Source organism: Strigops habroptila, chromosome 2, assembly GCF_004027225.2.
Source record: "Strigops habroptila isolate Jane chromosome 2, bStrHab1.2.pri, whole genome shotgun sequence".
Lineage (NCBI taxonomy): Eukaryota > Metazoa > Chordata > Aves > Psittaciformes > Psittacidae > Strigops > Strigops habroptila.
Window position 1 is genome coordinate 118,637,409 of NC_044278.2, and position 24,248 is coordinate 118,661,656.

Here is a 24,248-nt window from a genome sequence, read left to right on the forward strand (position 1 = left end):
CTCCTAGATTTCTAAGCTCCATCTTCCCCATGTGTTTCCCACCAAGGACTCATTGTGTGGATAAAGATCATTATGATTTTTTTTTTTTTTCTGATGACTAGCTGTCAGCATATATGGCAATGAAACATAAGGCTGAAGCCAATAAATATTTCTACATGGAGTGTCAATCTGGTGTGAAAAGAGAGGATGTGCAGGTCTGAAGCATGTTTATAGAATCATAGAATCATTTGGGTTGGAAAAGAACTTCAGAATCATTGAATCCAACTGTTAACCCAGCACTGCCAAGTCCACCACTAGACCACGTCCCTAAGTGCCATATCTACATGTCTTTTAAATACCTCCAGGGATGGTGAATCCACCACTTCCCTAGGCAGCCTGTTCCAGTGCTTGACAACCCTTTCAGGCTAAAAATTTTTCTTAATATCCAATCTAAACCTCCCCTGGCGCTGCCTGAGGCCATTTCCTCTTGTCCTGTCACTTGTTATTTGGGAGAAAAGACTGACCTCATCTCTCTACCACCTCCTTTCAGGTAGTTGTAGAAAGTGATAAGGTTATGGTGGTGGTTGAGCTTCAGTCATTGCAAAGGAATGTGCTGCTTTAGAGAAAGATGTCCTTTGACTCTGTTGAACCCAATGCAGACTCTCTTCTGCATTCATTTGCTGCCTTTTGGAACATGCCTATGATCTCTGAATACATCAGCCATGCCTTTCTGTTCTCTATGGGGGAACAAAATAATGAGAGGTTGTCCTGTGAGCAAGGCTTTGCTTGGGAGGATGATTTTCAGCTCATTTCCGCATGTGCTGTCTCCGCTTCCCACTTCACCTGGCTTAGCTGCTGTGTTAGACAGCAAACCCCCAGTCATTGCTTACAGCAGAGGGTGATAATGGAGAAAAAGATGGAGAGAAACATGCAGCAGTGACCAGTTTATGTATGTATCTATTTATTTAATCCTGGTCATGAGTGTCTCCAACTCATCGGGCTGTCCCCATTTGGCTGCAGCGCTCTGAGGGAACCTGACACAGATCGAAGCTCTGCTGACTCTAGTGAGACTTAAACTTAGGCTTAATAGTAAACATCTGCTAAAAGCATTATTTAGGGATGAAGTGGACCACAGAACATGTCTAACTGCTTTGCAGCATCCTCAGATCAGGCATAGAGATGGGGAATAAAGTATTCCCGACCAGAAATGTATAGTTAGTCTGAACATCCTTGGTGAGAACATGTCTGCGATCTACTTCCTTGCCTCAGCCTCCCAGCAGCAACCAGGCCACCTATGACCATTGCTTGTGCTGTTGAGGATGGCACTAATTGCTGCCATCTCAGGGAGGGATGTTGCAAAGTGGACGCTGTCATTAGGAATTCAATTGTTACCACAGTAATTTGGGGCATCCACCTACTGTGAGTTAATCAAGGATTGACCAAAGCAGCATGCTAGCAGGAAAAGCTCTGCAATTTCCAGGGCTGAACTCTGCTTAGACCTCTCAGTTGATTTTTGAATATATGATACATTTGGAAATAACATAAGCCCCCAAGCAAGCAAACCCCAAAACGATCCAACCATCAAAAGTCTAGATTAAAGAGCACAGGTGGCAAGAAATCCTTCTCTTCTTGTGTGTGGTCCCTGATAGAGATCCCTTATTTTTACAACACTTATAATGAAGGCATTTTTGGTTTTGGATGCTCTTTAGGGTACAATGTGATACATCAAAATAAATCACTGCATCGTATGCCTGTTACGAATCAAAGCTGATGCACCAAATGTCAAAGTTGCTCGCTTTGATTTATCAATGAATATTGCCAATTTTGCTCACAGTGTTGAGGAAAGAAATGGTAGTGAAGGGGGAAATGTCTACTTGATACAAAGATGTAAATATACAGATAAAGATTTGATAAGTTTGTACAGATTTAGAGATGGTATTGTTTCAAGTAAGGTGAAATCTCCCTTGAATCTGTGCTTTAGGTAAAGAAACTGTATACATTTCCTCCCCCTATTTTCACTCTTTAAATGAATTCAATAATCATCATATTTGAAAAGGCATTCATTTCAACTGCTGTGGAGAAAAATTCTGATCAAATCAAAAGCATTAGCTTCAAGGCCACCCTTCTTCCTATGAGACAGGAAGTATCTGTGAGATAAATTAACTACGGGTGAATGCTAAGTCTGTAATGAGAAAAACCATGGTCTGTTGAATTCAGCCTTTCATGTGAAAGCTGTTTGGGACCTTACTGAAAAGAATGTGTTAATCAAGAGAAAAGCATAATTACTGTCTTGTCAACAGACACAAATGGGAAAGCCTGGTGAAAATGAGGTTGAAATTAACTCCAAAACCGACACAAAACCCGAGTTTTTCTATAAGGTTTTTGGAGAGCTTGCTTTACACTGCACAGTGATTTATGACAATTGCAGTCTTACTATTTCTGCAATTAATATTACTAGATGCTTCCTATTCAGAGGAATGTTAATCATAATAATGCAAATGGAAGTATTATTGCAGCTATGCTTCAGAGTTCATACTTCATATTGAGCCAAAGGTTCAATATTCAGCATCCTTCTCAATGGAGCATTCGCATTGTATGGATAGATATATGTGCACCGAAGGTAAAATAACTGAATTAATATAAACCAGAATAATATGTCTGGCACATAGCTTCCCATTTTTCCATTTTGCTGGAAGGTCCTGATCAGGCTTTTTAAACCAATAATAAATTATTGCAATGCACTGCTAATTACACCTCACTGAAGTTGTGTATGGTATAAATTGCACTGGTGATGGACTTAGATTAAGTTTCTTATGCTTATTTTTAGCAATTCAAAGGCAATTCATTTCCAACCCGGCTGTGTTTAAAAATTTAGAGTGAAAAAAAAAAGTGTAATTATTTCCTCACATGAGGAAGCTATTGGTGACAAACATTTAGTCCTCCGTGTCTTTTTGCACTAAATGTATTAGTGAGAAAGGCAGAAGCAAGAACACCTATTCATTTGGACGTGTTTAAAAACTATAACGAGTATTTATAGAGTTTGCTCCTGCAAATATTTTCCTAATTGTCTTCTTCATGCTTTTACCTCCCTCTGTGCTCCCTTAGATCATTTCTTAGCTCATGATTAATTTCTTTATGCTGGTGCTCCTGGAAAAATTTGGTCCTTTTCCTTTTACCTTCTTTTTCTTTCCTTCTTCTTTTTTCCCCATGAGTTTTGATTGTGAGAGGGGTGGGAGGGAAAAGGGAATAACTGGTTGGGTTTTTTTTTTAATCCTGCTGGATTTCATTAAAAAAGACATTTTTGAGAATATTTTTGAGAATATTCTAGAGGTGATTCAGAAACATCAGTTAATATGTCAAAAAATAAATAACCCACATAAAGTAAGTCCATACTGTAAATGCCTTTCTTAATCCTTTTCCCCATAGCAGAAAAGGGCTTTTTATTTTCATCCAAAAGGAATGTAAGTACAACATTAAAACTGTTTATTGGGAGGTGACAGTGGAGGAAGTTGTGCATGTGGACAGGGAACAAAAGAGTGTAGTCATAAAACTGACTGGAGCTTAAATGTCCATCACCTGACATTATTATCCTCTTGATAGGAAAGGAGAGACGTCCTTAGGTGGGGAGCACATTTTAAACTCTGCAGATCTGGGTTCAAATCCAGTGCAAACTTCCTGTATAACATCAAGGAAAGCACTTCGGTCCAGGTCTTCAGAAATATCTCAACACCCAGCTGAGTGAGAAGGAGGTGCCCAAATAACTTGAAGATATACAGCAGATATCATTCTATGTCTTATTCGATATCCTGTGGTCTGTATTAAGCAGTTATGTGCTCTGGGTGCCTGATGCTCACTTTTTTTTGGCATCATTTTACATCTAGTTTGGCTCAGTCTTTCAAAGTGGTATTCAGGTCATAGAATCATAGAATCATAGAATAGTTAGGGTTGGAAAGGACCTTAAGATCATCCAGTTCCAACCCCCCTGCCACAGGCAGGGACGTCTCACACTAGACTGTGTTGTCCAAGGCTCTGTCCAGCCTGGCCTTGAATACTGCCAGGGATGGAGCATTTACCAGTTCTTTGGGCAACCTTTCCAGTGCCTCAGCACCCTCACAGTAGAGAACTTCTTCCTTATATCCAACCTGAACTTCCCCTGTTTCAGTTTGAACCCATCACCCCTTGTCCTATCACTACAGTCCCTGATGAAGAGTCCCTCTCCAGCATCCTTGTAGCCCCCTTCAGACACTGGAAGCTACTCTGAGGTCTCCACGCAGCTACTCTTCTCCAGGCTGAACAGCCCCAACTTTCTCAGCCTGTCTTCATGTTACAGATATGTGCATACTGACATATAAACATGGATTTTTTTTTTTTTTTATTTATTTTGTATTTATTTTAAAGACAAGATTAAATCACTTTGATGGTGCATTTGCTCAATCATCCTAGAGATACACAAGCAGGCATGGCACAGTAACTTCCAGAAGAGAGGTGAAAATGCAAAAGCAACTGTAACCTCTCCATTTGTAACCATGATTGCTAAAGGAACAGAGCTGACCACCTCCTTATTCTCTCTGTGCAGGAGTTTATTCATAAAAGTGGGAATAATAGCACTTCCCTACCTTGACAAGTAGTTTAAAAATACATACATTAAAAATTAAGAGAAGTATAGATATTAAGGCAGTGGGGGGCCATAAATGTACCAGACTCCTGAGAGAGGAGAATGAACCATTTATTCTCACCTCCTCCTCATTTCCAGATCTCCCAGAAAAGCCTTCTGGTGAGCAATAGCCTCTTCTGCTTTTGTTTTCCCTCTTGTTGAAGTGAACACCAGCGAGAGAGGATACTCACAAAATTAATTCAGATTGGCTTAGATAAGGACCCTGTGATGTTGATTAAAAACCATCCACAGGGCCATTAGCAAAGTGAGATAATAAATGGAAACGTGTTGAATCGCATGAGTTTTCTAGTGGGGGAACATCAGGGAGCAGTCTTGAGTCCAGTCTTCTTTAAACATCTTCATTCATTAGCCAAAAGACAGGAAGAGTACATGTTAATTAAAATCACAGATGATCCAAATTGGGAGGCACTGCATAAATCAGTGAAGATAGAGAGATTAGAAACCTTATGCAGGAAATGCCAAAATGAGATGCAGCTCTGAAAAATGCATGTGGGGAAGAAATAATCTGTATAAGAACACAATCAGTGAAAGCAGAATTGTTCCAGAAGCAGAATTAATGGGAGGAAGCCAAAGGATGTGGACCATGGAGTAAAGGGCAATGTAGCAGAGCAGCTATTTAAAGGTGACCTTTGCACCTTTCCAGTGGGCAGCTTGGATTCAAAATTCATTTACAATTGGCAAGACTAAAAGGTCAATGCAGTTTCAGACCATATATGCAGAAACAGGTTGCCAAGGAAAGACGTGGAAGCCCACTTCTATAATAGCATAGAATCATAGAATCATAGAATCGTAAGGGTTGGAAAGGACCTTAAGATCATCTAGTTCCAACCCCCCTGCCATGGGCAGGGACACCTTGCCCTAAACCATGTGGCTCAAGGCTCTGTCCAACCTGGCCTTGAACACCGCCAGGGATGGAGCATCCACAACCTCCCTGGGCAACCCATTCCAGTGCTTCACCACCCTCACTGTAAAGAACTTCTTCCTTATATCTAATCTAAACTTCCTCTGTTTAAGTTTGAACCCATTACCCCTTGTCCTACCACTACAGTCCCTAAGGAAGAGTCCCTCCCCAGCATCCTTGTAGACCCCCTTCAGATACTGGAAGGCTGCTATGAGGTCACCACGCATGTTACCACTTCATTCAGATGCCTTATTTTATCCCAATTCTGCAAGACCTCATGCACCACAGTGCATGTAAAATAGATGAATATCAAGCAAAATGGGTAGCCTGGGAAAGTGGCTGGTCCTGACAAATGTGGCTTTCAATGACACTACGCACACCCAGTTGTTGTGGTCTCTTCACCACCTTCCCAGTCCCTATAGGAGTTTGTCTTCCTGAGGCACGAAAAGGAGCTAAGAGAGGGTGCATGAGGCTAATAGACTGATAAGAGGTGTAAGAGAAGAGGAGCCCCGGTGCTCTGCTGCACTTTCTTTGAACCTCCTGCTTGTGACAGGTTTGTCACGGATGCATCATTGCTTTTAAACTGGGGCTCTCCAATAACACAAGCAACTCAGAGAAGACAGAATTCACTAATGTGAGTGGAAACAACAAGAAGATCTGTGTAAGATCTTAGTCATTTCACTCTAACAAAGGTAAAAGATTTCAGGAAGGAAATATTTGGGATAACCACATAAATAAAAAAAATCCTTTCACCTTCTGAGGACTGTAAAATCACACATCAGGAAAGGAAGAACTACCACGTTAAGTGGAAACCCTTGAAACTACAGCTGAGGAATTGATAAATTACTCTTTTGGCAAAGGGATGGATGTTTGCATAGTTAGCCAAGGACAGGCATTTAATTCTAAGTGAGTGCTGTACAGGAAGTCTTACTTTGTATTTAACAAATACATTTATTTCCATGGGATGACTAAGTACACCCTAGTACAATGCTGATGTGATATGACACTTGATCCACATGTGTATAGATGACATAGTTTGTGTGCCCTGTCTACCTGTTAGCAGCTGGTTTTAATCAATTTTGAATACCAAAGAAGTTAAAATCACTGAAGAAAACACTGATTTAATTTTTGTATGTGTGTGTCTGTGTGTTTTTACAGGTAGACTGAGAATAACACATGTCCGGGTTAAAACTGTATCCTACAAGAAGTATTTGATGGATTATTCCTAGATCTTTCTAAGACGGTTAATACACAAAGTAAGTACTAGTTCTAGTATCTGGGATGTATTAATTATGTTTTGTTGTTTAAAATCAAATTATGGCAGTTGTAATGTTTGTTGTGCATTTTTTTCTGATTGGAATTTCACTGATTTCTTTAGAACACGTCTATTACTAATCTGTGTTTATTTTTATTATCTGACAATGACAATTTGCATTACAGTGCCAGTCAAAGACTCCTTTTTCCTGTGCCAGGCACGCTAGAAAACATAGACATTCTCTGCATTTAGTGACTTACATCTAAGTACAAATCAGGAAGCCATGGATAGTGACACACAGATGGAGACCCATGGATGTAATAAGAAAGTGCTAGTTGATATGACAGGCAATGCTAATAGAGCATCTGCAACCTGGCCCTTGTCCCTGCTTTCTAGATATTACTGCAGAGAAAGGAAGAGAATAACAAGGTTATTTTATAGATATTTGTGGGGAAGAGCATGAAAGAAAATACAAGAACACTCATTTAAAAATCCAGCACATGGACTGTGGAAAATGGTTGTGTGGGTTGATTGGATACAGCCAGCCAAGTTTTGATATAAATGGGGAAGGGGAATCAAGGCTATACCTGGAAAAATGGCCTTTGTGCCCATTGAATATCATCATGGCAAATTTACATCTGTGAAAACTGAAAGAAAGTGGTTCTGCAGTAATTGAGGTGCAATGATAAAGTCTGAGATAAGAGATTTGCCTGGATGGGTAAATAGAGAGGAAAGGTGTTACCTCAAGTGTGTTACACAGAACTGATCTGGAAGACTTGGATGTAACTGAGTAGCGGCATCTGTGAGAGAAGTATGAGTTGAAGGTGATAGCAAGGTTCTGGGCATATCGATGGTGGCATTGTCCATAGTGATAGAGAAAGAAGGTTTCTTGGAGATCATGGCCGGGACTCCTCAAATGAAAAGAAAGCAATGTTGAGACTGCTGTGTCCAGATGAATTTTTAGTAACTCAGTGAGCAAGGACTCCACTCTGGGGAACTTGTTCCAATGTTTGACCACCGCCAGCACAAATAAGGTTTTGCTAATGGTTAAATGGAATTTCACATATTTTGGGGGTGTGCCCATAGCCTTTTGTCCTGTTGCTCTGCAACACTGAATCATAGAATCATACAATCAACTAGGTTGGAAAAGACCAAGTCCAACTATTACCCCAGGACTGCCAAGTCCATGAGAAATATCTGGCTCCATCTTTATTACCTATGCATCAGGTTTTATGCACCTTAATAAAACTCCCAGGTCTCTCATCTTCTTCTCATATTAGAGATACTCCAGTCCCTTAAGGATCACCATAGCCCTTCATGCATCTTGTTCCAGTATGTCCACATCTCTTTTGTATTGGGGATCCCAGAAAGAGACCCAGCACCCGGATGCATCGCATCATGGGTTTAGCAGAGGGGAAGCTCTGCCTAGTGTAGCCCAGGAGACTGTTGACCTTTGCCTCAAGAGCACATTGCTGGATCTTGATGTCTACCAGGACACCTACCAGGTCCTTATTTGCCACACCGCTTTCCAGACAGTTGTCCCCAGCCTGAAGTGGTGCCTGAGGTTATTCCTTCCTAGGGACAGGATTTGGCATTTTCCTTTGTTGAACGTCAGGAAGTTTCCATGGGCTTATTTCTCCACCCTGACCAGGTCCCTCTGAATAGCAGTGCAACCCTCTGGTGAATCAGCCACTCCTTCCAGCTTTGTATCATCAGGATTTTTGCTGAAGGTGCAGTCTGCCTCATCCAGGTCTCATTAATGAGAAGCTTAATAGTATTGGACCCAGTATCAGCCCTTGGGGTACATCACCAGTGACTGGCCTCAGCAGCACAAAGTCCAGCCAGAGGCCAGTCAGATGGTCAAGCATGATTTCTTCTTCATAAATCCATGCTGACAACTCCAAATCTTGTTATGTTAGACAGTTTTCTCTGAATGAAACTGATAAGATTCTGTATATAGAAAGAGGTGGAGACAGCAGGAGACCGGGGGCCCCGAAGGACAGAGTCAAAATGGTACAAAGTTATCAGAAACTACATTTAGGCTAGAAAGCAAGGGTGGATTTTAAGTGGGAAATAGACAGAACTGAAGTAGGGAATGAATTAGCAGTAGGGAAAGATGATGTGATTAGACTTCTCCCCAAGAAGCTTCAATGGGTGAGAAAAATACCTGGGTGTGTGGATATTTTGATAATGGATACTGAGGTCTAAATGAAGAGCTGACTTATCCAGTCTTACTGTACAGACAGTGGGAGAATGCTGGATCTCTCTAAAATATTTAGTCCATAAAGCACATGAATTGCTTGCAGAGAAGTCTGTCTCTCTCTTGCTCTCTTTTTCCTTGTAGACTAATGTCTAGGGCAAATAGACGCCTGAATTATGCATGGCCATTGTCCAAAGCTAGATGGGATGATTTCAGGAATTAATGTCCCTAAGCCCTTATTTCTCATCTGTAACATGGGTTCAAAGTTACCTCTTTGATATTTATCTTCTTTATTCAGATTTTAAGAGCTTTTCACCTGGAAGGTGTGCGTATAGCGCCTAGCGCTATAGATGAGGGCCGGGGCACCTACAGGCTCGTGTACAGAAGCAGGAAATGTTCACCTCAACCTGGAAAGTTGTGACATGGATGATGAATGGAGAGAATGAAATGCCTGTTAATGGTAAAATGATGGGTATGGTAAAGGGAGTTCTAAAACTCATAGCCTTGAACATAAAGTGGTATTTAAACGAAATTGAAGCAGAATCATGTTGACTTGCAAGATAGGATGGAAGTGGTTAGTGAACAACAGTGTTTTAATCACCAGCGCTGTACAGATACTGACATAAACAATAAGAGGCAGTTCCCAAAGCTAGGTTATGTCCAGGAGTTTGTTCTTTACTCTTTGGGGAGAAACCACTTGCTGCTATAAGGAATGAAATAGCTTCTTTCCATAATGTTGTTAATCAGTATAAATTCATTGGGTACTCAAACCGTGTCTCCTATATACACATACCTATACATATATATATATACGGGATATATACACACACATACATACGTATACACACACACACATATATATATGCATATTTAGCCTAATCCAATTAAATATACAGTGTGTTGGGGTTTGGTTGCTTGGAAGTATTAGGGCTGGTGTGAGCTGAAATGTTCTGTCTGTAGCCAGGATTCAAAAAGATGAGCCCTGAGAAAGATCTCACTGCAAGAGAAAGACTGCATCAAAGCAAAAAAAATAGAAGTTGAAAAATAGTCAGGAAAAGAAGTGTTTTCAAAGTCAGAATTTCATGGTAAGTGGTAAGAGTATAATGAGGTGACAGCCTACAGCAAACTAAGTGGAGGGAGGAAAAGGAGAGGAAATCTATAAAATAAAACTCCCCAAATTGCTGAACTGAACATGACAAGCTCTCTTTACTGAGAGATGGGTAAGTTCACAGAACACATCTAGACGGCTTTTTACTGAAGGTGAATTCTTACTTGTCAACATAATCTGGAGGAGTTTTATTTGAAAATAAAAGAAGATTGCTACTCAGTTTTTCTTAACTTCAATACATTTAGTAACCTCTTGCTGCCAGCTGATCTGATTAGTGACAAAGGGTCAGAGAGCCAGTAACAGACCCCAAATCAATTAATTAATTAATTAATTGGTAAATGCTCCACCCCTGGCAGTGTTCAAGGCCAGGTTGGACAGAGCCTTGGGTGATATGGTCTAGTGTGAGGCATCCCTGCCCCTGGCAGGGGGTTGGAACTGGATGATCTTAAGGTCCTTTCCAACCCAAACCGCTCTGTGATTCTGTGATTTCCTATGGAATCACAGATTTTTTAACTCAGTTGTGTACAACCTGGCAGTGGAGTCAGCCATGTGTGGCAATCACATCTCCATCTCAACAGGCCCGTTGATAACCACCTCCCAGGTACGCTGTGCTAAACTGCTGAATCAAGCTGGCAAAAGGCAATTAAAATGAGTAGGAACAGTACAGATAGTAGGGGCTGTTATTTTACTGTCTCCTTAAAAGGAGTAAAGTGCCTCAGGGTAGGTAAAGTATTTCTCAGGGTGCTTTTCAACCAGCATCTTTGCTTTGGAGCAGCCAGCATTGATCTGGAAACAGGCTGATCTTCAGAGTCGCTGCTCACTTGCAGCTCACGATGGAAACTGTGGTTCATTGCTGATCAGACTATTTTTACTCAGGTGAGGAAAGATAGCATTAGCTGGCTGGCATTAGGTTCCCCAGCTTGAAAACACTGGCTGCTCTTGTCGACTTTCATGCCATTCTGCTGCAACCTCTGCACTCTTTTCCTACCTGTTTTGCTGTTAAACCCCATAAGGCAACACTTAATTATTTTGGGATGTTTACAAACACTTTATATGAGTAAGTTTTTGGGGATAAGGTGTTGTACAAAATCCCTTTTGTGCAGCTAATTAGAAACTGCTAATCTTTTGAAGTTTCCTTAAGTTCCCTGTTTTCTTAGACTTGATCTACCTGTCACAGGATCTCCATGGCATATCTTCTTGTTTGCACTACAAATCCAAGATAAGCATCTTTACCAACTGTATACAGCACCTAATGCGTTGGGCTAGTGATGCACTTAAAGCCTCCAGGTGCTACAGTGCTAGAGACGGTATATAATAATAGGGAGCTGCTCATTATCCCACAAGACATCTTGTTTCAACCCACAACATAGAGAGACATTCATTTAAAAGGTTCTATTTATTCAAATCAATCTGTCATGCCATGTTAATTAAGAATTAATTGATACTTATTTCTCCAAGGCACCAGATCATCATATTTTTTTCCTGGATAACCCTTCAAGTTTGGCTCAAGATACTGGAGGAAGGATGAAATAGGCTCGTCTTTGTGACTACTGGAGGCATTATTTATTTATTTATGTTATTCATTTGCTTATTTATTGCTGCTGTCAAATGCATCAGTCTCCATAATCCTCTCCCCTCCCATTGTTTGCCAGAGGAGGAATTGGCAAAACAATAAGAAGGATGTAATTAGCAACTTGGCTGTGGTGTGCACAGAGGGGTGGGCGTAGAAACCAGTATGAAATCAGAAGTTTAATATGAGAGATGTTTGTACGTTGTCAGTCAATCATTTTTCCCCCTGTTTAGATTTGTGAGTAAATTGCAGCTGCATTTCTTGGACGCATCAGACTGTTTTTCTTTTGCTTTGCTGCAGAAAGCTATTTTCAGCCTAGGTTTTGTTCCTCCTGTTGTGACATGCAGGAGATGTGATCTCATACCCTCCACAGAACTGATACACAACAGCAATGCCATAACAAAGATCCCGTCATTGCTCTGTTTGGAAAGAAGAGGTAACTTCATAGCAGTGGAAACACCTTTAGCTGCAGATGTGGAGTATCTCGGAGAAATCTTCCCCTTGGGGATACTTATTGCTCATCTCCTTGTAGGTTTAATAATACATGAAAATACCATACCATCTTCCTTCTGAAAAACATGTGCTATTTGGAGAGTATTAGTGACATAGGCTTAACCCACAGCCTGCACAGGGCAATACCTTGTACACATATCACCCACCTCCACAAACAGGAGCTTGTCTAGATGCTCTAGCACAGTTTTGCTGCTTTCAGGATCTTACTGAGTTTCTTTTGGGGTTTCCTTATGGATCTCTGCATGACCTTGTAATGTATATTATAGACAGATCTAACAGTGCCACGCAATGGGGCCAATGCAGCCAGTACCATAGAATCATAGAATCAACTAGGTTGGAACCTTTAAGACCTTTAAGATCGTCAAGTCCAAAACTTCTTGACACTCCTGGTTTGCAGCTCTAATTGAGCAGCATGTGTCACCCTTTATAGACTCTGTGCAAGCCCTGGTTGGTCACCCACAGCCGTGGTATGGAGAACTGACTTCACGTGGGAACTCTGCATCTAGGGCTTTGAATCCTAGTTTGCTTTGGCTTATTTGTGTTGGCCAAGGTAAACTCATTTTGTTCATGGTAAAGCTTTCAAAAGCTCTGGTTGTCCCAGGCTAGAATTGTTTCAATATACAGACTCTAATTAGACTTGAACTGGGAGGGTGGGGAAGACACTGGGGAGAAGGAGTGAAATTTGCTTTGGGGTGCATAAGCATCAGTTTCCATTCTGCAGGAGAGCATAAATGTGTCTGTATGAAAAAGCAGAGCTGCTTCATCTAATTTCAGTGCTAATTTTTCAACTGTGTGTATGACTCTATCCTCAGTTCTGCTGCTGGGGACGTTTGGGTTTTTGTGTGCTTTCTCACTGGGGTTTCTCACATGGCCTATCACAAGGCAAAACAAACAGGAAGGTGAGTAGGGGCATTCATCTCTCATGCAACAGGATAACCCAAAACACAGAAGTATGGAAAAATAAATGAAAATGAATTATAGGATCTGTCTTCACCTGGTACAAGAAAGCACCCTGGAGTACTGCTGCTGCAAAACTGTTCAGCATGTGTTTAGCTCCTGTGAGGACTCTTATTAAGTCCTAACATGAAGGACAAGCTTAAATAAGGAAAGCAATTTGTGCTTCAACAGGTGAGATCCTTCCCCTGACTCCGTTTTGTAATAACAGCATAGTGTTACCAATGATAATAATGGACAATCATACATTTGGTGAGGCTTATGTGCCTCTGAAGCAGTCACCTTTTTCCCTGTGTTTCTAAATTAAGTCTAGTTTATATTTTTCACTCTGGATGCCAAGCAGAAGTGACTCTTATCTGGTTTAGGCAAAGAGGCAAGTTCTTTATTTTATCACATTTAACTTGTAAGCAGGAAAGGACAGTCTGACTCAGCTGAAAGTATTATCCTGAACACTTACTATTAGCAGTATATTAACCTAATGTGGCCTTGTTGGGAAAGAGAAGTACATTAGATTTTAATTACAGCATTCAGCACCGCTGAATTACGGCTCAGCTCAGTAAAAAGACAGTAACAGTATGTGGCAGCCTTCACAATGATCTTCCAATCTGAAACCAGAAATACAAGTGGCCTGTGAGAACAGCAGAATAGAGAATCCAAAGGCTGAGAAATGTTTTTCTGGCCTGGACATCTGGCCTAAGGAGGTTTCTTTATCCCTGCGTGATGGGAAACAATTTGTTTTCTCCAGAGATTTGCTAAATAGAAGGTGCGGGTGCATGCCTAAGGCATGCATTCGAATCTACAGAGCATTCAGTCCTTTTGGGAAAATTGAAATATAGCTTGGCCAGACTCATGCAGAGTTTGCTGCCCTGTTCAAGGCAAACACACAATTCACCTGGAATCCTCCATTTTTGCTGTCTGTGCTAAGGAACTGGCACTCCTAAATGTAATTACAAAGGCACTAAGGAGTCGTCTTCTGGCGGGTACCATCAAGGACGGAAACAGGAGAGGCTCCCTAAGATGTTTCTTCAACAGACAAATGCAGGACTATTCTGCTTATTTTATACAGGATCTTAATTCACCCATATTAGACCATGTGTAAAAAATGCTGCAGCTGTGCTGGGCAGTGCTCAGCTGCAGAATGTGCTCCATGTGGTATTCCCAGTTAGAGCCAGCCGCACCATGAAAGATGCTGGCAGAATGTCCTGGCTCTCTATGTGTGCTCTGCAGTCACAGACGATGGCCTTGATGAGGTGAAAGGACTCTTTAGCACTTCTCCTACACACTTGCTTACAGAGGAGGCCATCCGTGACCCTGAGAGTCTGAGGTCTGAGTTTCAAGCTGTCACTTCTCTGGACAGTTTTCTGAGATTCACTTCATTTTCTTAGTTCTATTGGGGTTTTTTTGCATTTAATGGTGTGACATTTGCCAGGGAAAACATTTGCAAGCAATAAATCTCATCAAAATCTGAACCAAAATCTCATCTACTGCTTGACATTCATTTCAAACCTTTCCACTGCAGCTGTCTCCCTCCAGGTTTCATCTTTTGTGCTGGGAGTCAGGAATTGCTTATTCCTATTCCGCCACACTCAGAGCAGCCTTTGGGTCTCACATGATAGGAGGGCACAGAGGAAATTTTGTATTTTTATAGTTAAATGTAGTTGGCGTCATTTCCATGTTGTTCCCCCTTGTTTGAACCTCTTCTGATCTCTTTAAACCATTTCCTTGAGTGCTCTATTAGCATGCACACCCCCCAGTTCAGAAGCTTCAAAAACTCTGAGAATAAATCCATTGAGAGGTGTACAAGTGGGACTGTTTTCCTTGTTTGCAACTGGCCTTGCTCATTTAGAGAGTCTGCAGCAGCCACCTCTGTTCCAGGGAGGTTTTTGGAAAGAGGACAGTGTCTTTCTCCCTCCCATTGGACTTGGCCAATGGTGGTAAAAGCAAAAAGCATATGTGCAATGACAATGACAAATAACACATACTCAGTGGCATTGTTTTCTGTTTGGCCAGGAGAATTATTGTAGCTGCAGCATTAAGCTCGCCAGGGAAGAAAGCAGATCAGCTTGTGGAGGTCAAAGAGCTGATGGCATCTTAAAACCCATCCTACCAGGCATTATTGTTAACTTATTTTGCCAACTGTATCCTGGCCTGCATCAAAAGAAGCATGACCAGCAGGTTCAAAGGAGGGGATCCTGCCCCTCTACTCTGCTCTCGTGAGACCCCACTTTGCAGCACTGTGTGCAGTTCTTGTGGTCCTCAACATAAAAAGGGACATGGAGCTGTTGGAGCAAGTCCAGAGGAGGCCACAAGGGTGATAAGAGGCTGGAGCACCTCCCGTATGAAGACAGGCTGAGAAAGTTGGGGCTGTTCAGCCTGGAGAAGAGAAGCTGCGTGGAGACCTCAGAGCAGCTTCCAGTGTCTGAAGGCGGCTACAAGGATGCTGGAGAGGGACTCTTCATCAGGGACTGGAGTGATAGGACGAGGTTTTTCAGTTTTTTAAACCTGCCAGAGGGGAGGTTGAGATGAAGCTCTTAGGCAGAAGCTCTTCCCTGTGAGGGTGCTGAGGCGCTGGCACAGGGTGCCCAGAGAAGCTGTGGCTGCCCCATCCCTGGCAGTGTTCAAGGCCAGGTTGGACACAGGGGCTTGGAGCAACCTGCTCTAGTGGAAGGTGTCCCTGCCTGTGACAGGGGGTGAGAGTAGATGATCTTAAGGTACTTCCAACCCAAACCATTCTATGATTCTCACTGGAATGAACTTTGGAAATGAACTCAACTGACTATAGTGAATGAATGAAACTGCTTGACAGTACTGTGGGGCAGCAGACAGGCACCTCTGGGGCACCTCTAAGAGGAGTATTCTGCTTTCTGCATTAGCACATTGGATTCTTCTTCACCAAATACATTAGCTGGACTTGCCAACATGTTGAAAACAAAGCAGTGGAATATCCAAAAGGAAAATTAAAAAAGGACTTTGTTTCCTTGCTTGGTTTTTTTAAAGCCTGTAGTTACATTCACGGGGAAAACAAGGGATACAACTGAGACACGTACTGCTTTGTGATGGCATGACTTGCTGAAGCGATAAAATGCGTGATGTTTCCTGACACATGCATATTCTTAGTAGCTGCTGATGAGACTGGATGAGTGGTAGTGCAAATGTTTGCTAACTTGGGGATGGCTTCTGATATGGAAGGTATGCAGAGCTATCTTTGAAGTCTGTAAAAGCCAGGCATATATGTAACTGGGATGAGCAGTGGGTGTTCATTCTCCAAGGACACCTCGAAGATTGCGTCAAAACCCCCCTCCAGGAATACAACCCTTAGGGCAATGTAGAATCATGGATTCATAGAATAGTTAGGGTTGGAAAGGACCTTAAGATCATCTAGTTCCAACCTCCTGCCATGGGCAAGGACACCACACACTAAACCATGTCACCCAAGACTCCGTCCAACCTGGCATTGAACACTGCCCCAGGGATATAATTGGAACTCTCTCCAAGTCATGCCCATCTTGGAGTACTGAAGGTCCATATGGATATAGTGGTTGCAGGAACTCATGTGGTGGCTGTAGCTTTGCAATATTCAGCAGAAAGATGTGGATTTGGGAGTTGACCCTGGGCCCCAATTTGAAATGGGATCTTTTCATTTCTCTGCGATGTTTTCCCGTAGTCATACGAGAGGAACAGTGGTGGAACTGTCAAGTTCCTGGCTTTCTGAGGCAGCTTGGGCTTTCTGGGAGGACACCTGTGTCTTTTTTTACTCTTCTTTGGCCATCTCATTGATTTTTCTAGGCTTGCATCCAAACTCCACGAGTGCATTTTGAATCTTAGGTCAGTTACTCCCTGGTGAAAAGAAGTGTATTTAGAAAACCATCCACAGACCCAGATCAAATACTTTAGAAAAACACTGCACTTTGGCTCACCAAAGCCTGCACCACTTGTGCCTCCTTTAGTTTATTTATGACCTTTACAAGAATTTTCATAAGAAAAGGTGGCAGCTCCCAGACTAATAACACTTCTCTTCTCTGTGTCTATGTGTTAGATGAGGATGCTAGTAGCAAAAGAGAGATAATTGTGCTTTAATTCGGTTCTGCTTGTTCAAAGGAGTAGGCGAGGGATGCCTTTTGGTTCCCATGGCCTTCTAGAGAAGTTTCCACATAATGCCAATTAAGACCAAAATAAGGAGTATGCAAAACAGATGACAACTGCTGCTCACCAGGAATTATTCTTTTGTGATTAAAACAACGGGGCCTTCAACCAAGGGTGTGCTTTTTTGCTGCTGTAGTTTCCCTTGATTCTTTAATGCAGTTTGCATAAGATTTGCTGCCGAATGGATCCAGCCTAGGAAAGTTTAAGATGAATGTGACACTGGGAGCCTTCCAATTGTATCTATGTGTCTGTGTGTGCGCGCACTTGCCAAAAGCAGAAAGGAAAGTCAAATTAAGTTATTATTTTTCCGGCTACAAGTTATTTTTATTTTGGTTCTATGTCAAAGGGAGCTATTGTTTGTGGGGAGGGGCCAAGGGGGGGGTTTCTTCTCTTTTTTCTGCATTTTTTTTCTCTTTCTCCTTGTTTGTTAGTTTTAAGGGTAATTATTCACCAGGGCCTTTTCAGCTGTCAAATGCAACAAAAGGTAATCCGGCCTCTTCTCTTCCCTGCCCCCACACCCGCCTTTCCCTCCAACAAAAGCAGCCTTTGTTGGGAAGGGTCATCATTTCACAAGGATCTTTCTTCATCCCACAAGTTAGAAACGCTCTTCTACTTTATATCAAGGCGACCTCTCATGAATGCAGGAGACTCGGGATGTTGTGGCTGATGCTCTGCCCTGGGTTGATGTTACCCATGGACAATTGCCAACCTGACAAATTAGGCTCTTACAGATATTCTGAATGCTTCTTTTCCTTCAAAGCAGGATTTCGAAACTTACTAACATGAGCTGGTTATCAGTTTATCTACAATACATACCCTGGCATGAATCAGTCTCCGTCTAAAGGGTGGTCGTTAACCATTACCTTGGTTTCACAGCTCCATTTGACTGGGATTTGACTTTCTTCATGACTTGCATCTCCTTGCTGTTGAGGAAGAGCAGAGTGGAAAGAGAATTGTTCAATGCCAATGCATTTTGTAGACAGAATTATGCTTCTTATAAACAGATCAATATATGCCAATCTCCAGCCTCATATAAATATTTGCCTAGATACTAAATTGATCTTGTCCTAGATTTGCCATAATTTAAGTTTGCGAAGCTATAATCAGACTTCTTGATAATAAAAAGAACCCATCAGCAATTATACTCATTCACTTCCCCATATTCAAGGCTATTTCAGCATTTCACTGATAAACTCCTGTTTTCATTCAATTTTGCAGCATAAAAATCAACACTGCACACCAGTTAATGATGGTGGAGAGCTTCATGTGTGGCATTTTGAAGTTATATCAGTGTGGAGACATAAGTGATTTCTGAGGGGCTTTTATCTGATATGGGAACTAGGTTGTACTAAAAATATACCTAAAACCTTCTCTCGAAACTGAAGATGAGTTTTGTCCTGGTGGATTTGAATGTACTTTTAAATTCCTGAAGGCTTCCAGTAGCCAAATTTAATGGAAGCAGAAGCATCTAAACATGCTTCCATGATATATTTCTCATCACCGTGATCACTTAGCATTTTTAGTAGGGAATTATCTGGTAGTGTGAGTTATGCCAGAGACCCTTTGCACTGAATGCTGAACTTTCCATCCCCAAACACTTTTCTTCTATATAGAGGAAATGGAGAGAAAAATGGAAGTTCACCTTCCTCTCAGCAGATATGTATGTGCATATACATGTAATAAGAACCCAAAGGGAGGCATATCTTAGTAAGCAGTAATGGGAACATGTTCGTAGGCAGGTGCTGGTAAGGACATCAGATGACAGGTGTCATGGGTTATACTAACTGCAGGAAAGGGCTAGAATCGCTTCACTGTCCCAGTGACTGTGTGCCTGACCAGAAAACAAGGTTCGGTGTCCTTATGGTTTTTCAAGATTGAAATGATAGTTATTTTGAAGCATGGCATTTTTAAGGTTATCCGATTGTCATAGTTTAGCCCTGGTAGGCAGCTAACCCTTACACAACCACTCACATAATGGTTGCTTTAATGGTTGCTTGGATAGACAAGCATAGCACCATACGAGCAACTATGGAGAGACTTTACTCTATCCCAGCCAAAACCAGTACACCCACCTAGTGTCTTGGTTTTTCTAGTCTTATGTTTTTCTGAGCTACACTCGGCTTTATGGGGCGTATCCTAGAATCTGGAACATCTGTCTTTATCCATAACTTTAACCAGCCTGAGAGTTCTTTACAAACAGATGCGTTAGGTGATCCCCTGAGACCATCCCAATATCTCGACATGTGTGGTTGCACCCATTATTAAAATGGACCTGTGTTGGGTGTGCTGTACAACACACCCTGAAGAAAATCACTCTTTTAAGTGAAGAACCACATGCACAAATGAACGCTTAGGTCAGAATATCACATAAATAATGAACAAATTTATAATTAAGTCAAGGGATAACTTCAACACTTTCATTCCCTCTAAAGATTCCTTGGGATTTTTATAACCAAACCAATTAAAGTGGTTTGATGCCTCATTTGAAATGCTCCATCCCTGGCAGTGTTCAAGGACAGGTTGGACAGAGCCTTGGGTGACATAGTCTAGGGGGAGGCATCCTCGCCCATGTCAGGGTGGTTGGAACTGGATGACCTTAAGGTCCTTTCCAACCCAAACCATTCTGTAAGTCTATGAAATTCTTTCAAACTCCGCTACACCCTTACAGTCTTTCCTAATTCAGAAAAATATCTGTTCAGGACTTTCTTTTCCTCTCTGACCTGGCATTATCATCCTATATGGATCGGATGCATGTTGTGTTTGGCAGGGTGCACCTGTACTCACAGCCCTTCCATCACTGCTTGAGTACTGAGGCTTCAGGAGCCTGAAGAACCCAAACCCATTAGTAAACCAAACGCATCGTGCTCCCTTGGAGGAAGGCAAATAGAATTAGACCTGTTCCACAGATAAGAAAACTGAGGTCATTTTCCAGCTGGTGTCTGAAGTTAAGCACCTATCTCACCGCTTTCAACTGTAAAATGATCTAACCGCTGGCAGCCCCCACAGTTTTGGCTCTGTACCTTCACTTCTGATACTCAGACATTCAGCTCCCAGCGCCGCTCACTCAGTCTCCAGTGGTGGCTGTCACAATATTTCAGACTTAATTGTCAGTAGAGTGGAGGCCCCTGGTAATCATCAAAACGTGGTGGATGTGCAGCACCTTCTGAGTCCATTTAGTGCCTGGCTTTGCGCGTAAGCTGAAGGTGACTTTTCTCTCAGGCTTGTCACCTGAATGTGCTGCAGACAAATGAGCCCTGGCCAGGAAAATAAGAACTGCAAGAGGGTTCTGGAAGGGTTTGCTTGCTTCGTTTTCAAAAGGCCTTGCAAACTGTTTTGCTGATAATATGAACAAATTGGTATTTAGGGCCTGGACTCTAAATCAAGGAAAACACATGGAAAAGCATCTAATAAATAGCACTCATTATCAGATTAACACTGGCTCCAGAGCCTGCGGAGCAGGGTCATATTCTGTTTCTTTTATCAGTCTTTTATCAATAGCTGGAGCCAACAGTGACATGTGGAGTTATCCCTAGGGATTAGTTGCCACCTCCTTATGGCTGATCATTAAAAATAAAACTAAAACCTCCTGACCATGTATTCCCGTAGAAAAATCAAGTGAAATAACTTCAACTCCAGTTTCTACACCAGCGTGCTGAACACAGTCCAGAGCTGCTGCCCATGGGTGTAGTAAGGAACTCTGCTCAGCAGTTAACAACTGGGGGTATCTCTACTGGTGCTGTAGGGATGTGTGTGTGTCACATCACATCAGCACAGCCATCCTGCCCCATGTGTGCCTGACTCCACTTTCTCTTGCTTGAGGGTCAGCTCCCAGCAGCCGTGCTGGCACCAGAGATTAGAAACTCAGCTGCACAGTGGCAGGTGGAGGGCTTTATCCTTTACTGATGTTAAAAAAACTACAATAAAATAAAGGCAGTTCCTTTCTGAGTGTTGCTCCCTTCGTGGTCAGCAGCTGTCGGGGTGGAAAGGTGGAAGTGATAAGGGATTGTCATCCCTTGCATGGAGAGTGGTGTCTTCTTTCTCAGAGCAGCTGCATAGCCCTTGGGAACCAAGCAAGAGGAGAATGATGCGTTCAGGAGTAGGGATTTCATGCATAGGAGAGCAATGCCAGAGCAGTCTTCTCCAGCAAAACTGTCCCATGTTCATTGCTTCACAGAATTTTTATAACCATTTCTTTTTCATAGGATTTTAATAACCCTTTTTCTGATTAGAAGAAGCAATGAATTTACATTTTCACAATACAGTAAAATAATGAATAGAAGAGTTACAGCTTGGAATCACCCACAATCCTGTTTGAGGCAGTATTCATCTCACCTAAAAACCTCTAAGTGTGTCTTATAAATTTCAGAAAGAAAAAGGCATTTTTAATGGCCAGTTCCTCTCACCTTTAATGAACATATAAAACAGGGTGGCTAAATTGAGCACAGAAGTATAACTTTCTGTCTGATTTCTATACATAAGGAGAGTCTAGAAAACTAGCAAGGGGCATCTGTCTTATGAGATGAATCCCTTTTCCTCCAGATATAGACACCTCCAGAGGAAATTCATGGGTATTAATGAGGAAATCATCCTCCGGAGCTTCCATTCTGTCTGCACCAATTAATGGCAGTGGAGGAAAATCCAGGTCAAACTATCTTCTCACCTAGACACATCAGCCAGATTGGGTGAGATGAAGCTGAACCCTACGTTGCCCAAAGGCGATGAAACACTGCCATGGCATCTTCACAGAATCATAGAATCAACTAGGTTAGAAAAGACCTCTAAGATCATTGAGTCCAACTGTTCTTTGCATTCCCCAAGAAAGTCTTACACTTTGTGTAAGCTACTTACTGTGCAGCTACACACCTTACACTGTGTAGCTGCACAGCCAGCACTGTAGCAATGCTGTCTCTTGGTTACCATATAGCAAAATAACTTAAAATTAACCTCAGGGCTTCTTGATGAGTGTTGCATGTTGATTGATGGGAAAAAAACCTGTAAGTAAGTGGTGGCTAATGGGTGTATTAATCATAGCAGGACACACAACTTGAGAACATTAAGATAAAGGCCCTATTTCAAATACAGAGAAGGTGAGATCAAAACTGGCTTGTTATCCTTTCATGCCTGATGGCTCTAAGGGGATATCATCCAAGGAGAGGAGAACAGGTGCAACTTGGTGTAGATTATCTTAAAAAGGAGACTAAAAGCAAAAATAAAAGAATAAGCAGTAAAAATACCAGACTGTGATGATATGAAAACTTGTGCTTTTCTGAGTGTGCTCTTCGAAAACACAGAGGAATTAAACTTGGTTTTGAAGTCTTGTATTTCATACATTTGTATGTTCATCTCAGGGAAACACATGATATGGAGGTATTAAACTGAATATGTTTTTTTCATGTAATAATAAAATATGGGCACATTGATCTTTACAGACTTTGAACAACTCTTGTGGGCTTGTTGAATACAGACCCATCAAAGTTTTGGGACCCAAGGAATTCAGCAGATTTAAAAAGGCACTTAGCAATTCATAGAGATAGAATTTACCTTGCCTTATTTTTTAGCTCTCTGCGGTAAAGATACCCACATTTGTGATGGGTTGGCCTTGGCTGGACTCCAGGTGCCCACCAAGCTATCTACTTCCCATCAGCAGGCGATGTCCAGCCACTTCCCAGGAAGTAGGGCTTTAATATGTGTAGTGGTTGCTCTGGAAGACAAACATAAATAACAAATGTCCCACCCCACCTCATCTTTTTCCTTAGCTTTCATTGCTGAGACCGTGTCATATGGTATGAAATACCCCTTTAGTCAGTTGGGGTCAGCTGTCCTGTCTGTGTCCCCTACCAAGATCTTGCCCACCTCCAGTCTACTGGTGAGGGGGAATGTTGGAGAGGCAGCCTTGATCCTGTGGAGCCATAACACTGGTGTACTATCAACAGCTTTCTAGCTACCAATACAAAGCACAGCTGCTATGGCGAAAATTAACTCCATTTCAGCCAGACCCAATACAACATTTTGGCTACAGTCACGCTGGACTTCACCTACAGTCCATGAAGGGAAAGAGAATTCTGCAGAGCTCTTTAGCTGTTGTATTTTATATGTGTACATTGGGATAAGATGGATTGCACCTGTAAAAACCATTTAGATAGGTATATTGCAGACATTTTAATGTGGGTGGAAAATGTGCACCCTCTTCGTTATTTTAACTGAGTCTTGTTGTTATCATTGTGTCACATAGATTTGTGGGCTCTACAGTCTACCTTTCTTCTGTTGATTAAGTATCTTCTAACCAAAATAAATACAAGTGTCCATCTTTGATGTCCAGTTACGTTAAAGAGTAAAGCTTGTGCCTTTGTTCGTTATTTAAGCATTGCTCTCTATCCTCACAGGAGGCTCAATGCTAATCATCAGCTGTGTTCCTCATGAATTTAAGCCACATTGACTCCTATTTAAGTTTGTGGGAATTCAGGTCATTCCTTGCTTCCCACAGATGGGCTGTGGGGAAAGAGGGAGCTTGAGGAGTTGAAGGGTTTGAGGAACTCACTCATTCTGATGGTCTGAACAAGAAGAGCTGAGAATATTACAGCAAGCAGCCTATTTCCTGAGGAGGTGGGAGAAAATTTTCCTGAAGAGTTGCCACTTACAAACTATTTTCCTCTCCACAAGATTTAAAAAGAAGCATTTTTAAATAACACAGCACACCTCCTCTTCAGTTGGGAAGCTGAGATGCAGTGTGGGTAAGTGCTTTGGAGGAAGCTTTTCCCTGAATTGGTGTTGAAGCTGGAGATAGTACTGAAAAAAAGTCTTAACTCCCAGTAACAAAATTGCTCTTTTTCTGTTGATCCCTGTGACCAGTCACAAAAGCAACACACGTTAAGATTGCCAAAACTGCATGTTAAAAGAACCCATAGCAATTCAACTAGCTGAGCTTCTGTAATTCCTTGTAGGTAGTGAAG

At 41.9% G+C, this 24,248-nt stretch overlaps 1 protein-coding gene across 11 annotated transcripts in view; it reads left to right on the forward strand.

Moving 5' to 3' along the window:
* The window catches only part of TENM4 (teneurin transmembrane protein 4), a 1,610,848-nt gene that overhangs the window by 1,188,699 nt on the left and 397,901 nt on the right, over window positions 1–24,248 (forward strand). For all 11 annotated transcript variants that reach the window (XM_030476261.1, XM_030476262.1, XM_030476263.1 and 8 more), the window contains one exon: window positions 6,714–6,811. The gene's annotated coding sequence lies outside the window, so the exon portion shown is untranslated. The remainder of the gene's footprint in view (window positions 1–6,713; window positions 6,812–24,248) is intronic.